The sequence below is a fragment of the Ziziphus jujuba genome, chromosome 8, assembly GCF_031755915.1.
Source record: "Ziziphus jujuba cultivar Dongzao chromosome 8, ASM3175591v1".
Lineage (NCBI taxonomy): Eukaryota > Viridiplantae > Streptophyta > Magnoliopsida > Rosales > Rhamnaceae > Ziziphus > Ziziphus jujuba.
In genome coordinates, this window is record NC_083386.1 from 22557380 (window position 1) to 22570844 (window position 13465).

Sequence of the window (13465 nt, forward strand, 5' to 3'; positions counted from 1 at the left end):
GTATATGAGGTGTTTTGGAATATGGTGATTAAGGAAAGTGTTTAAGAGGTTGAAATTGGAAGCTTTTTGATGCAGATGCAGCTGCAGTATATGCAGCTTTAGGGAATCGTTGAATGACTCTTTTGCTGTGTCAAAAGGATGAGTTTTATTTTCTTTTATTTCCTTTGCTTACGTGACTATTTGTTGTTGTTTTCTTTCGCTAATGTGGCTGTTTTAGTTACACCCTACGTGGCGCAGGTGAAGTTGAATGTCCTAAAGCTGGTCTAAAGCAGCTTATTTCTTGTAAGAAAACTAGAGACCTTATTTTTGAAAAAAAGAACAAATTGAATTTTCTTCTCCATTCTTCAATGGTTTGGAATTGGACCAGAGTGAGGTCTGGACAGGCTGAAAACTTGAGATCTACTCCTTGGTTATTCCTCAACGTCACTCCCTACGTCACTTTCAGTTTAATTCTTGTAACTTAGAGATTCAAGCCCTGAATTTTTTTTTTTTTTTTTCAATGGGGGAGGGTGGAGGTTGATTTTGGAATGAATTTATTTTTCTTAGTGATTATAAAACTTACTAAAATATTAAATTGATGTTATATTCTTCTTAGTGAATTGATTTATAATAAGGATTAATAATCATAGATGAATTATTATTAATAAAAATATGTTAAAAAATAAATATATAATAAAATTATTTATTACCTAAAATATATAAAACAATTATTACAACTATATTATAGTTCATAAATATCATTTTAATATCACATAGGACTTCTGGGTGATTGAAAATCATCGGTTTCTTCCTCATTTTGATTTTAAGATGTGAAGTGTAAGAAGTAATTATAAAAATATATATCTCCCTGATAATTTTGCATATAATTATTAATATGCAAACCATATGTATCTTGCATTATTGGTTGACTATGTGTATAATTACTACTTTTTGATGGTTGAGTTTGAGACTATACCCATGAGTCGTTACTTGATGACATTCTATAAATATCCATTGAATAAAGGTTATGAAAATGATTTCTAACTTTCATGGATCCAAAATTCATAGAAATTGAATATTCTTCTTATTGTGACATCCTCATTATAGATTTCTCTTTACCTATATAGTTTTTTCCAACAACACAGAATCCTTGACATGTATCTCTACTCTCGTGATCTTCATTTTATGTTGCATGTGTGTAATATTGTTCACCAGTAAATGGACTTAATCCAACTTCTCGACTTGGTGATTCCTTTTTGCCACTAACTCTTCTAACTTCTAATTCAGATAATTTATTAAATTTATCTTAAATTAAAATTATCTTCATCACCACTGTAGCTAGAGTGACTACTAAGAGTCTCAAATTGTGAATGTGTATCACCGGATGGAGCTGAAGCACTAGTAGTTCCAGTTGGCTCTCTCATAAGCCTTTAAAATGAATCACCACTACTAGAAGTTACTTTTTCAGCAATCATTTTTTAAACATTTATTCTCTCTTTGTCAGCTTATTGAGCAATCTTTGGATCATGATTCCCTTTTATTCTAAGATGCTCTGTGGCATAAGAAACTCGTGGAGAGTATTTGGTTGATTTGTATAATTGAATGATATATTGTCTTTTTCTTAAAAAAAAATGAAAAATAAAACCTATTATAAGGAATATATTTTGAACAATTTTCTTCTTCAAAAATGTACCCAAAAAAAAAAAGAAAAAAAAAGAAAAAAAAAGAAAAAAGAAACTTGCGAATTAGCAGGAATTTCTTTTTATTTTTCAAACAAACATTATTATTTCACATGTAACAACCCGTACAAAAAATACATATGTTTTAACAAGTTTGACCAAGCTTAACCAAGTGAACAATATGTAGGTCCAAGTTGACTTTTTTAATGGTCAATTTTTTTAGTTTTCCTTAGGTACCATTGTGTAGATCTCGTCAATACGAGTTCATAGACTGCTGACATGCCAAATTCTGAATTACGGATAAAAAGTTATGGTTCTGAGAAGTTTTAAGTATAAGTTTTATATCAGTGTCCAAACCAGTCCCTAGTTTTTATCTGTTAGTGACCCAAAGCTCTATATAAGCCTTAATAAGTGTGCCAAACAGGAAACCAAAGCCCAAAATACCCATTTTATCCCCAAAATAAGAGAACTTCTCCCCCAGATCTGTGGGTCCGAACTGGGTCGTTTTGACCCATTTAACAACGAACTAGATCATCAGCGTTTTTACCCATTTCGACCACCAACCTTGTACATGCGCTAGCCAGAGAGGACGCCCACATCAAAAAGAGCTTGGCTATAAAATTTCACCCCAAACGGAGGCCGGACGGGCTTAAATCTGGCAGGCGAAGATGGCGGCGGCTAGCAAGGTGGGTTGCCGGATCTTCATATTTTTTTCGGCCATTTCAGGCCAACTCATAGACCTTTTCTGCCATTTTTGGACCTCTAAACTCATTTCCATGGTTATTTTTCCCAGACTCCTCACCGTTTGAGAGATACAACAATGAAAAATTCGACCAAAGCTTCAACTGAGTTTTCCAGCCACTGGAGGAACATTTGGACTGAGGTGAGCATATTGTTGGGTTCCTTGTTTCTTGGGATTTCCGTCAATTTAAAGTTTCTGAATTTTGGAGGTCGTTTGATAATTTTTTTCATTTTTGGGTCAATGTCCAATTTATGTAATTCTATAGTACTGTAAATTATTTTAAGACATTTGGGTCATACAAGTATCTTTGGTTTAATTATTTGGAGCCTAAGGAAAATTTCATTATATTACAAGCACTCGAGTTGAACCTGGAGGCGATCCTATAGAGGAGCAGGAGTGATCATCCGTAGTATTGTGAGTGGTTATTATTTTTAAAATGCTTTGGGTATATAGAGTAATATATATGTGTGGTTGGATATTTTACGTATATACAAATTAATGGAAATGATTGCTTTATGCATATATAAATATCAACTGTCACATATACGTGTTATCATTTTATGTGATTTTTTAACAATATTTTAAGTGGTTTTCAATTCTAACGAGTTCCTAAATGAATTTGTGGTATTTAAATATCCTGTTATTTGAATTGAGATTTTAAATCATTTTAGAAATTAATTGATTTGAGAAAGTAGATTGAAAATTATATGATTTTAAGCATGTTCAAGTATTTTAAATTTTATGTGCTTAAAATTGGTTTATGGTGAACATATTTCACTATGGTATTTCTAGTTTACGCATGGAATGATGATTTGAAAATTTTGAAATATTTAAATAAGCGGTGGAATTTAAATATTAAATTATGATTTATGATACAGTATTGTTTGGGAAAAGTATATATGATCTTATAAGATTGTCTTAAGGATACTGTATTGATTATTTTTAAATTGATGTATCATATAATGCAAATGTCTTTGATCAGTATTATATCATATTACAATGCGCTGGGTTTTGCAACGGTAGCGTAAGGTTGGGTTCAGCCCATAGGATATTATTGTCATTGACGTGAGATTGAGTTTATCCCATAAGTTATTATTGCCACAAAACTGTGAGGCTGGGTTTATCCTACAAGATATTATTGCCACGGACCATGAGGTTGGGTTTATCCTATAGGTTATTATTGTCATGGTATCGTGAGATTGGATTCAACCCACAGGATATTTATTGCCATGGACCGTGAGGTTGGGTACGTCCCGACGGTTTACTATTTCCACGATACCCTTTATTTATTAAGGGTCGTGAGGTGGGTGTATCCCACAATTTACAGTTTGGTATATCGAATGGTACATTGTATACATTTGAATATATTGTTGTTTTCAAAATGGTGGTTATTGCTACACTTTCATAATTATTTCATGGAATTGAGTTTATAAGATTTTATGCTCAAACTTTATATCTTGTTTAAGGTATTTTGTAATATAATATTGATCATTCATTTTTATACCATTGAACATCGATTTTATGATATTAAATTGGGGTACAAGTTCAGATTTTATGAAACGATTTTAAAGGGGAACTTTTCAAAAGACTGGAACGAGAGGTTTTGAGAGAAAATTTTATGGAAATAAATTGTGATTTTCTATTACGCTATGTCACTCACTGAAATTTCTTATCTCACATTTTATTTGTTTTAAATTTGTTCTCCTAGGCTCAGGCAGCTAGTAGCAGTCTACCTCGTGCACCGTTTATCACTTCGTTCTTCCACAACAACAAAAATAATTATCTGTTCTCTATCTTACCTTTATCTTTCTGGATTCGTTTATTTCTTATTTGTACTTTTAAACTTTGTTAACACTCTTTAAACTTTGTTAACACTCTTAGAATGCTCTGATCAATGTTTTGGACTCAGTAAAGATCATATTACTTATGTGTGTAGTTATAGCCTGTGGTACAATAGGTCGGTTGTGGACTTTATGCTGTTGTAGATTGATTATATATATATATATATATATATATATATATATATATATATATATTAAGGAATTATTGATATTACTGGTGTTCATTGTCTATGTGTCAAGGTGAGGTTCCATTCGATATTCTCTAGGGATTATCCGGTGGAACTTCACTAGACAGGACCACCCGGGAGATCCTGGGAGGGTTCCCGGGGTGGATCTTATCAGCTTGGTATCAGACATTTAGGTTCTAAATTCCTCGGAGTTATGCATTGCTGTACGACTCATCCTGTGTTTTGCCTTCCATACCTACCATTATGTTGGTGTTAATCATATTTTAACCAATTCTATCAAATATAACTTTTTATTGATGTTGCGAGGATGTAGACGTGGTTTCCAGCATGCTACAGCTGGAAGTACAAATGGATCCACTATTTGAAGCATCTTGTCAAGTGCCTGGCTCTATCACTCGAGAAGAGCGAGTTTACTAAGTATTCTATTCGTGAAGCTCGTAGACTTGAAGCAATAAGTTTTGATGAATGTACGAATCCTATGCAGTGTTGTGATGAGGATAAGATCACATTAGCTAGCTTTATCCTAGAGGGAAACATAAGGAAGTGGTGGACGTATGAAAGAACTAGAAAACGTCACACTTGGGCACAGTTCAAGACTGTTTTTCATACTGAGTTATGCTCTCCAGCCTTTGTTAAGACTAAAAGACCAAATTTGAGACGCTCACTTAAGGTATCCTGACAGTTTCTAAGTACAAGCAGAGATTCAGGGAGCTATCAGAGTTCTACCCAATTGGAATGTTGATGAGGTTAATAAGAAAAAGAAGATTCTTAATGAATTGAGCATGCCTATAATGCTGAGTATCTCAGGTGTCATTCACCCCAAGTATCAATCTATGAGAGATGTTGTCCTTGAGGTAGACAGGAATACCACGATGCATAGGTTTAAGCACCGATAAGATAATGACATGTCTTTGGAAACCTATAGCTAGCGATCTTCTAAAAGGAACAGTTTTAGCTCAAGATCATTAGAAAGTGAAGGATTTAAAGGAGGCAGACGTAGCCTCAGGGATAGTAGATTCCAGAGAAATGACATACTCAAGTTCAAGATAGTGAACAGTGAATAACAGTAACGAGCATTTTCGAAAATCTTTAATCTAAGATAATTTATGTGGTAAGTTTCATGATAGACACTGCCAGTGGGATGGATCATGCTTTCATTATGGACAGTAGAATTTTTTTAAAAATGATTTTCCTATCAAGGACATAAGTATGCTAGAGCTTTAAGGTCGGGTGCACAATTTTAGCTGACTGATGGGTACAAAGTGCATGATACATAAACAGGCCAAACTTCAAGAGATTCTACCAACATTGGACAACAGTCTTCATTCACAACCAAAGGCAGAGGTCAGAAGGGATGACAACTTACCAGAGGTAAGGTATATGCTATGATCAGTTTGAAGGCACATATCACCCTAATGTTGTGACAGATACATTATTTATGCTTGGTAGTGATGGATATATTATATTGGCTTAAGGACCATACGCTCTCTTATTTTACATGAATATGTTGCACAAGTTGAGATGACTCCAATTCCATTGGGATGTAACTTGGAAATTTTTCACCTCCATAAGAGGGATCATTTGACCCAGTCAGATTTTCGAGGGTAATTGTTTTCGTTTTATGGAAATTAAGATCTTAATATTAGAATCTGGTACAGATAAAGTTTAGTTGATGCATTTCAGTGACCTGATGTGGGATAACTTCTTGAGAACTAAGCTGTAAATTTCATAAGTTGGTTTTGTTGCATCTGCTTTTGAGTGATGATTTTTTAGATCTTGGTTTTGATATTTTATTTTCTTGGAGATTGAGGGTTTTATGCCAACGATATTTTATGGATCTAAGATTATTGATATTCTTGATGATAACTTAATCTCCTAAGGAATATGATTTTTAGGGCATAGCTAGAATATAAGAAATTGATAAATGTTTCCTTATGGCTTGAGGATCTAGTCATTAGTTTATAGTAGTTGGTTGTGATATTAGAATTAAGATTTAAATTTCTTTATTACTTGAGGTATAAATTTTTGGAGTTTGTTTGGAATCGGAAGAATTTGAGGTTTCTTCAAGAATGATATTTGAGATGATGGGAGGACTTGGACTTGATCTTTTGGTTTCATATTCTTTAGTGTTGACAATCTTGAGTATTTCTTTAAGGCTTTATAAGCAATCTAAGGCTCTTCATTAGAATAAGTATGAGAGACTTTATTTTATGACTTCGATGAATTTGGTTAAAAGAAAGATGTTTGTCGAGGTTAAGAAAATTGGATAATCAATGAGAAACATAGATCTTGTAATTGCAAGTACTGGGAATGTAATCGGAGGCAAAAAGAACAATCTCAGTTTTAATTTTGCGATACTGGTACTTGGTTTGAGGAAATTAGATTTAAATTCTAAACTTTCTTTTGATTTGATGGATGGATTTTCTTTTAGAAAGTTATGAGTTATTACTTATGCTTCTAGACAGTTAAAGAAGCACGTGCTAAATTATCCGACTCATAACTTAGAGCTTGCTGTAGTGATCTTTATTTTACAGGCCTGGAGGCACTACTTGTATGAAGATACTTGTCAGATCTTTCCTGATCATAAAAGTCTTAAGTATTTGTTTACTCAGAAGGAGTTGAACTTAAGGCAAAGGAGATGTATGAGGTTGCACAAGGATTACGATTGCACTATTCCTTTGATGTTTGAGTTGCAACAGTTTGGTGTTAATCTGTGGATGCATACTTCATAAGAACTTTTTGCTAGCTTTTGACTATGATCGATACTTATGGATTGTGTTCTTGAGGCTCAATTTGAAGACACTTACTTGATGAGCATGAGAAGGAAAGTTAAACAAAGGGGAAAGTTAGACTTCGCTATTAGAGGAAATGGAGCCTTGGTGATTGGTTCTAGGCTCTGTGTTCCCGCAAATGAAGAGCTGAAAAGGCAAATACTGGAAGAAGCCCATAGTTCTGCCTGTGCAATGCACCCCGGTAGCACCAAAATGTGCCGTACATTAAAAGAGTATTATTGATGGGTAGGGATGAAAAGAGAAGTTGCTGAGTATATATCCAAGTGTTTCATTTGCCAGCAAGTGAAGGCAGAAAGACAAAAACCTTCTGGACTCCTATAGCCCTTACCCATCCCAGAATGGAAATGGGAGTACATTACAATGGATTTTTTTTTTAATTCAAGCTTCCTCCCACAGTTTAGAGACATAATGGTATTTGGGTGATAGTGGATCGACTCACCAAGTCCGCTCATTTCCTACCCATTCATGAGAGGTTTTTTCCTTAGAAGTTAGCAGAACTCTTTATGAATCATATAGTAAGTTTGCATGGAATGCTAGTATCGATTGTATCTGACAGAGATCCACGGTTCACTTCGAGATTTTGGTGGAGATTAATGAAAGAGCTAGGTGTCAAGTTGAATTTGAGTACCGCTTTTCACTCTCAAACCGATGGGCAATATGAGAGGACTATTCAGACCTTGGAGGACATGTTCAGGTTATGTGTATTACAGTTCAAAGGAAATGGAATGAGTATCTACCTTTGGCAAAGTTCACCTACAACAATAGCTATCACTCGAGCATTGAGATGTCACCTTATGAGGCATTGTATGGAAGACAATGTTGGAATCCATTATGTTGGAATGAGACGTGTGAAAGGAAACTTCTAGGCCCTGAGATTGTACAGGTGACAGTGGACAAGGTCAATATTATACAGGCCAAGTTGAAAGCAGCGCAGGATAGGCAAAAAGGCTATGCAGACGTGCATAGGAAGGATCTCGAGTTTGAGATTGGCGATCAAGTATTCTTGAAGCTCTCTCCTTGGAAAGGTGTAGTATGTTTTGGAAAGTGAGGGAAGCGAAGTCCTCGCTACATTGGACTATATGAGATAGTTGAGAGGATAGGTTCAATGGCTTACAGGTTTGGCTTGCCGAAGGAGTTTTCTCAAGTCCATGATTTATTTCACATCTCCATGCTCCGCAAGTACATCTCAGATCCATCATGCATGTTGGAGACATCATAGATTGAGTTTAAGGATGACTTATCCTATGAGGAGCAGTTGTGACAGCCCAGACCACCCGCATGTAGATATTGTCCGCTTTGAGCTCGAAGAATCCTCTTACAACCCAACCCTCATGGGTTTAAAACGTGTCTCAGTGGTTAGAGGGAATCATCATCCAAACCCTACACCTACTAGTCCCACTGGCCCGGGCCTCCCAGGCCCAATCGAGATATTGTTCGCTTTAGAAGCTAGGTGGTGAGCCCAATCCTATCCCTCACAGTTTTACTTTCCCTCATGGGAACGCATCTATAAGGGAAAGGTATCAACACACTTATAAGCCATGCTTCATTCCCCTTTCCAACTGATGTGGGACTTCACAGTAGTCCATGCAGATTCTACATAGGAAAGAGAAAAAGCTTTGCATCAAGACCATACAATTAGTGAATATTCTTTGGAAAAATCACCTAATCAAGGAGGTAACTTGGGAGCAAGGAAACCAATTGCAAAGTTAGTAACCTCACCTCTTTTAAAACTATGGTACAAACTTTGTGGATGAAATTTTTTTAAGGGAGGTAGGCAAAAGTACACATGTTTTAACAAATTTGACCAAGTTTGACAAAGTGAACAATATGTGGGTCCAAGTTGAATTTTTTAATGGTCAATATTTTTAGTTTGACTGAGGTACCATTGTATAGATCTCATCAATACGAGTTCATAGATTGGCGGCATGCCAAATTCTGAGTTACGGATAAAAGTTATGGTTCTGAGAAGTTTTAAGCATAAGTTTTATATCAGTGTCCAAACCAGTTCCTAGTTTTTGTTTGTTAGTGACTCAGGGCTCTATATAAGCCTTGATAAGTTTCCAAACAGGAAACCAAAGCCCAAAATACCTATTTCATCCCCAAAACCCTAGAAATTCTCCCTCAGACCCGTGGGTTCGAATTAGATCGTTTCGATCCGTTTAACGACGAACCAGGCCATCACCGTTTTTGCCCATTTTGGTCACCAACCTTGTAAACACACCAGCCAGGGAGGAAGCCTACATTAAGTCGAGCTTGGCCCGGAAATTTCACTGCGAACGGAGGCCGGACGCGCCCAAATCTAGTCGGCAAAGGCAGTAGCGGCCGGCAAGGTGGGTCGCCAGATTTTTACATTTTTTTAGGCTTTTTCAGGCCAACCTATAGACCTTTCCTATCATTTTTGAACCCTCTAAACTCATTTTCATGGTTATTTTGCCCATATTCTTCACCATTTGAGATATACAACAACGAAAAGTTTGGCAAAAGCTTCAACTGAGTTTTTGGGCCACCAGAGGAACCTTTGGACCGAGGTGAGTATACTACTGGGTTCACTGTCTCTTGGGCTTTCCATCAATATAAATTTTGTGAATTTTGGAGGTCATTTGATAATTTTTTCATTTTTGGATCAATTAGTTAATTATCGGGGTAATTTCAAACTGTGTTTGGACAAAATTAATCAAATTGGTTAAAATTGGAGTTGGATTAATGAAATTGGATATTATTAGGACCCATTAGGAGGTTCAATTTTGAAAGATTAGGCTTCAGGTGAAAATCCCCAATTTTGGGTGCTAGATCCTAAGGGTACACGGTATAATTGGACTATTCGGTGTCCAATTTATGTAATTTTATAGTAGTATAAATTATTTTAAGACATTTGGGTCATACAAGTGTCTTTTGTTTAGTTATTTGGAGCCTAAAAAATATTTTATTATATTACAAGCACTCGAGTTGAGCCTGAAGGCCATCCTACAGAGGAGCAGGAGTGAGCATCTATAATACTGTGAGTGGTTATTATTTTTAAAATATTTTCGGTATATAGAATAATATATATGTGTGGTTGGATATTTTACGTATATACAAATTGATTGAAATGATTACTTTAGGCATATATAAATATCAGCTATCACATATACGTGTTATCATTTTATATGACTTTTTGACAATATCTTAAGTGGTTTTCAATTTTAATGAGTTCCTAAATGAACTTGTGGTATTTAAATATCTTGGTATTTAAATTGAGATTTTAAATCATTTTGGAAATTAATTGCTTTGAGAAAGTAGATTGAAAATTATACGATTTTAAGCACGTTCAAGTATTTTAAATTTTATGTGCTTAAAATTGGTTTATGGTGAACATATTTTACTGTGGTATTTCTCATTTTCTTATGAAATGATGATTTGAAAATTTTAAAATATTTAAGTAAGCGGTGGAATTTAAATATTAAATTATAATTTATGATACAATATCGTTTGAGAAAAGTATATATGATCTTACAATATTGTTTTAAGAATACTATATTTGTTATTTTTTAAATTGATATATCATGTAGTGCCAATATTTTGGATCAATATCATATTATATTATATTATAGTACGCTGGATTTTACCTTAGTACTGTGAGGTTGGGTTCAGCCCACATGATATTATTGCCATGGACCGTGAGGTTGGGTTTATCCCATAGGTTATTATTGCCATGGTACCGTAAGGTTGGGTTCAACCCACATGATATTATTGCCATGGACCTTAAGGTTGGGTTTACCCCACAGGTTATTATCGTCACGATACCGTGAGGTTGGATTCAGCCCACAGGATATTTATTGCCATAGGCCGTGAGGTTAGGTACGTCCCGACGATTTACTATTTCCACGATATCCTTCGCTTATTGAGGGTCGTGAGGTGGGTGTATCCCACGATTTACAGTTTGGTACATCAAATGGTACATTGTATACGTTTGAATATATTGTTGGTTTTCAAAATCGTGGTTATTGCTACACTTTCATAATTATTTCATGGAATTAAGTTTATAAGATTTTATGCTCAAACTTTATATCTTATTTAAGGTATTTTGTAATATTATATTGATCATTCATTTTATATCCTTGAGCATTGATTTTCTGATATTAAATTGGGGTACAAGTTTAGATTTTATGAAACGATTTTAAACAGGAAATTTTTCAAACGAGTGGAACGAGAGGTCTTGAGAGAAAGTTTTACAGAAGTAAATTGTTATTTTCTATTACGCTATGCTACTCACTGAGATTTTTATCTTACGTTTTATTTGTTTTAAATTCATTCCCCTAGGCCCAGGCAGCTAGTAACAGTCTACCTCATGCACCATTTATCACTTCATTCTTCCACGACAGCAGCAATATTTATCTATTCTCTATCTTATCTTTATCTTTTCGGATTTGTTTATTTCTTATTTGTACTTTTAAACCTTGTTAACAATCTTAGAATGCTCTGATCAAAGTTTTGGACTCAGTAGAGATCATATTAGTTATGTGTGTAGATATGACCTGTGGTATAGCAGGCCCGTTGTGGATTTTGTGCTATTTTGGAATGATTTTATGTATATATATATTGAGGAATTATTGATATTGCTGGTGTTCGTTGTCCACGTATTAATGTAAGGTTCCATTGGATATTCTCTAGGGATTGTCCGGTGGAACTTCACTAGGCGGGACCACCCGGAAGATCCTGGGAGGATTCCTGTGGCGAGTCCTGTCATCACATGTATGTATTTCATCATCTATTTATCCACATTTGTAAAACAGATATTCCCGGCAATAAGATTGCCAGGTTAAAAAATATAATTCATAATCTTTGTATTTTTGCTTTATTGATATTCAATAAGTAGAACTTATTAATATTATTCAATTTGATTCATTCTATTTTGCTTATCTCATTTAATATCTAAAAAGTAATTAAAGGGTAAAAAAATTATTAATGAAGTTAATTTGATAAAAAAGTTTAGTAACTATCAATAATATTTATGGATTTTTTTTAAAAAGTTAAAAAATTTCATGGATATTTTCGAAATTTCAATGGAAGTTGTATGAAAATTTCATAAATTTCCATATAATTTTAGATTTTTTTTAATTAAATCGTTAAGGATTTAATATAGATATTTTATGGAAATTTCAATAGATATCATGGAAATTCTATCCATTTTCATTTTTAATCTAAATTTTATTTCGATCCCTTCAAAAAATATAAATTTCGAACAAATATAAGATATTTTAAACCTTGGATCGCATTAATAATCATATGCAGTTTTTTGTGTGTGTGTATATATATATATATATATATATACATTTATCTTTTACATATAAACATAGCTAAAATTAGAATGAAAAAGGCTTAAGCCTGTGGAAAATCTAAACCCTTGGATATCTAGATGTATACTTCCTCATTGGCGTGTGTATTTAGCAATTTCACATTTTCGGTGGAAGAAGCATCCATTCAGAATCCAGAATAAAGCCAGAGGTAATGAAAGACTAACTTGTGCACCTGTCAGCTGTTTGGTAAATTTTTCTCTTCCATTTGGACTTTGCACCTGGTCCAGAATACTCTCCATGGGAAACCGTCCTGTACCATATATATACAATATTTTAATCCCAAAATTTGAGTAAATAATATGAGACATGACGTTATTATTTACTCTTTCCATGAATCTAGTTACAATTAATTTTCAATTAACCACTAATTTCCAACCATGACAGAACAAAAATCAGTGTAAAAATTAATCAGTTTCAAACATCCCTTTGGTCATCTATGCTTAATCCACTACCCTTCTTTTCATATTTGGAACACTGAATGAAACCAAGGCTTAGGAAACGACAAATGACGTCAGATGGTAAATTTTGCTCAAACCTGGTCATGAACGCATACCATCCATGTATATGCAGATAATCACCATGTAGTTTATGCTAGTGCCAAATCAAGTAATAATCAAACTTAGCATTTGGGATTGGATTGGATTTTGGGAAGTAAATAAAAGGGAAACGGAATGAATGCAATATATACTAGAAGTTTTTTGTTTTTTTGGGTTTTTTTTTTTTTTTTTTTTTTTTTCAACATTCAACTTGTTACAAGTAACCGATATGGAATTTAATCCAAATCTAGGATTTGAATTTAGCTGTGGAAGTGTGTTTTAAGTGGTTTTTACCATTGGACTAAACTTATGAGTCTAAAAGCTTATTTTTGGGTGGACAATATTAACCTTATTCTAGAAGCTCAATTTTTT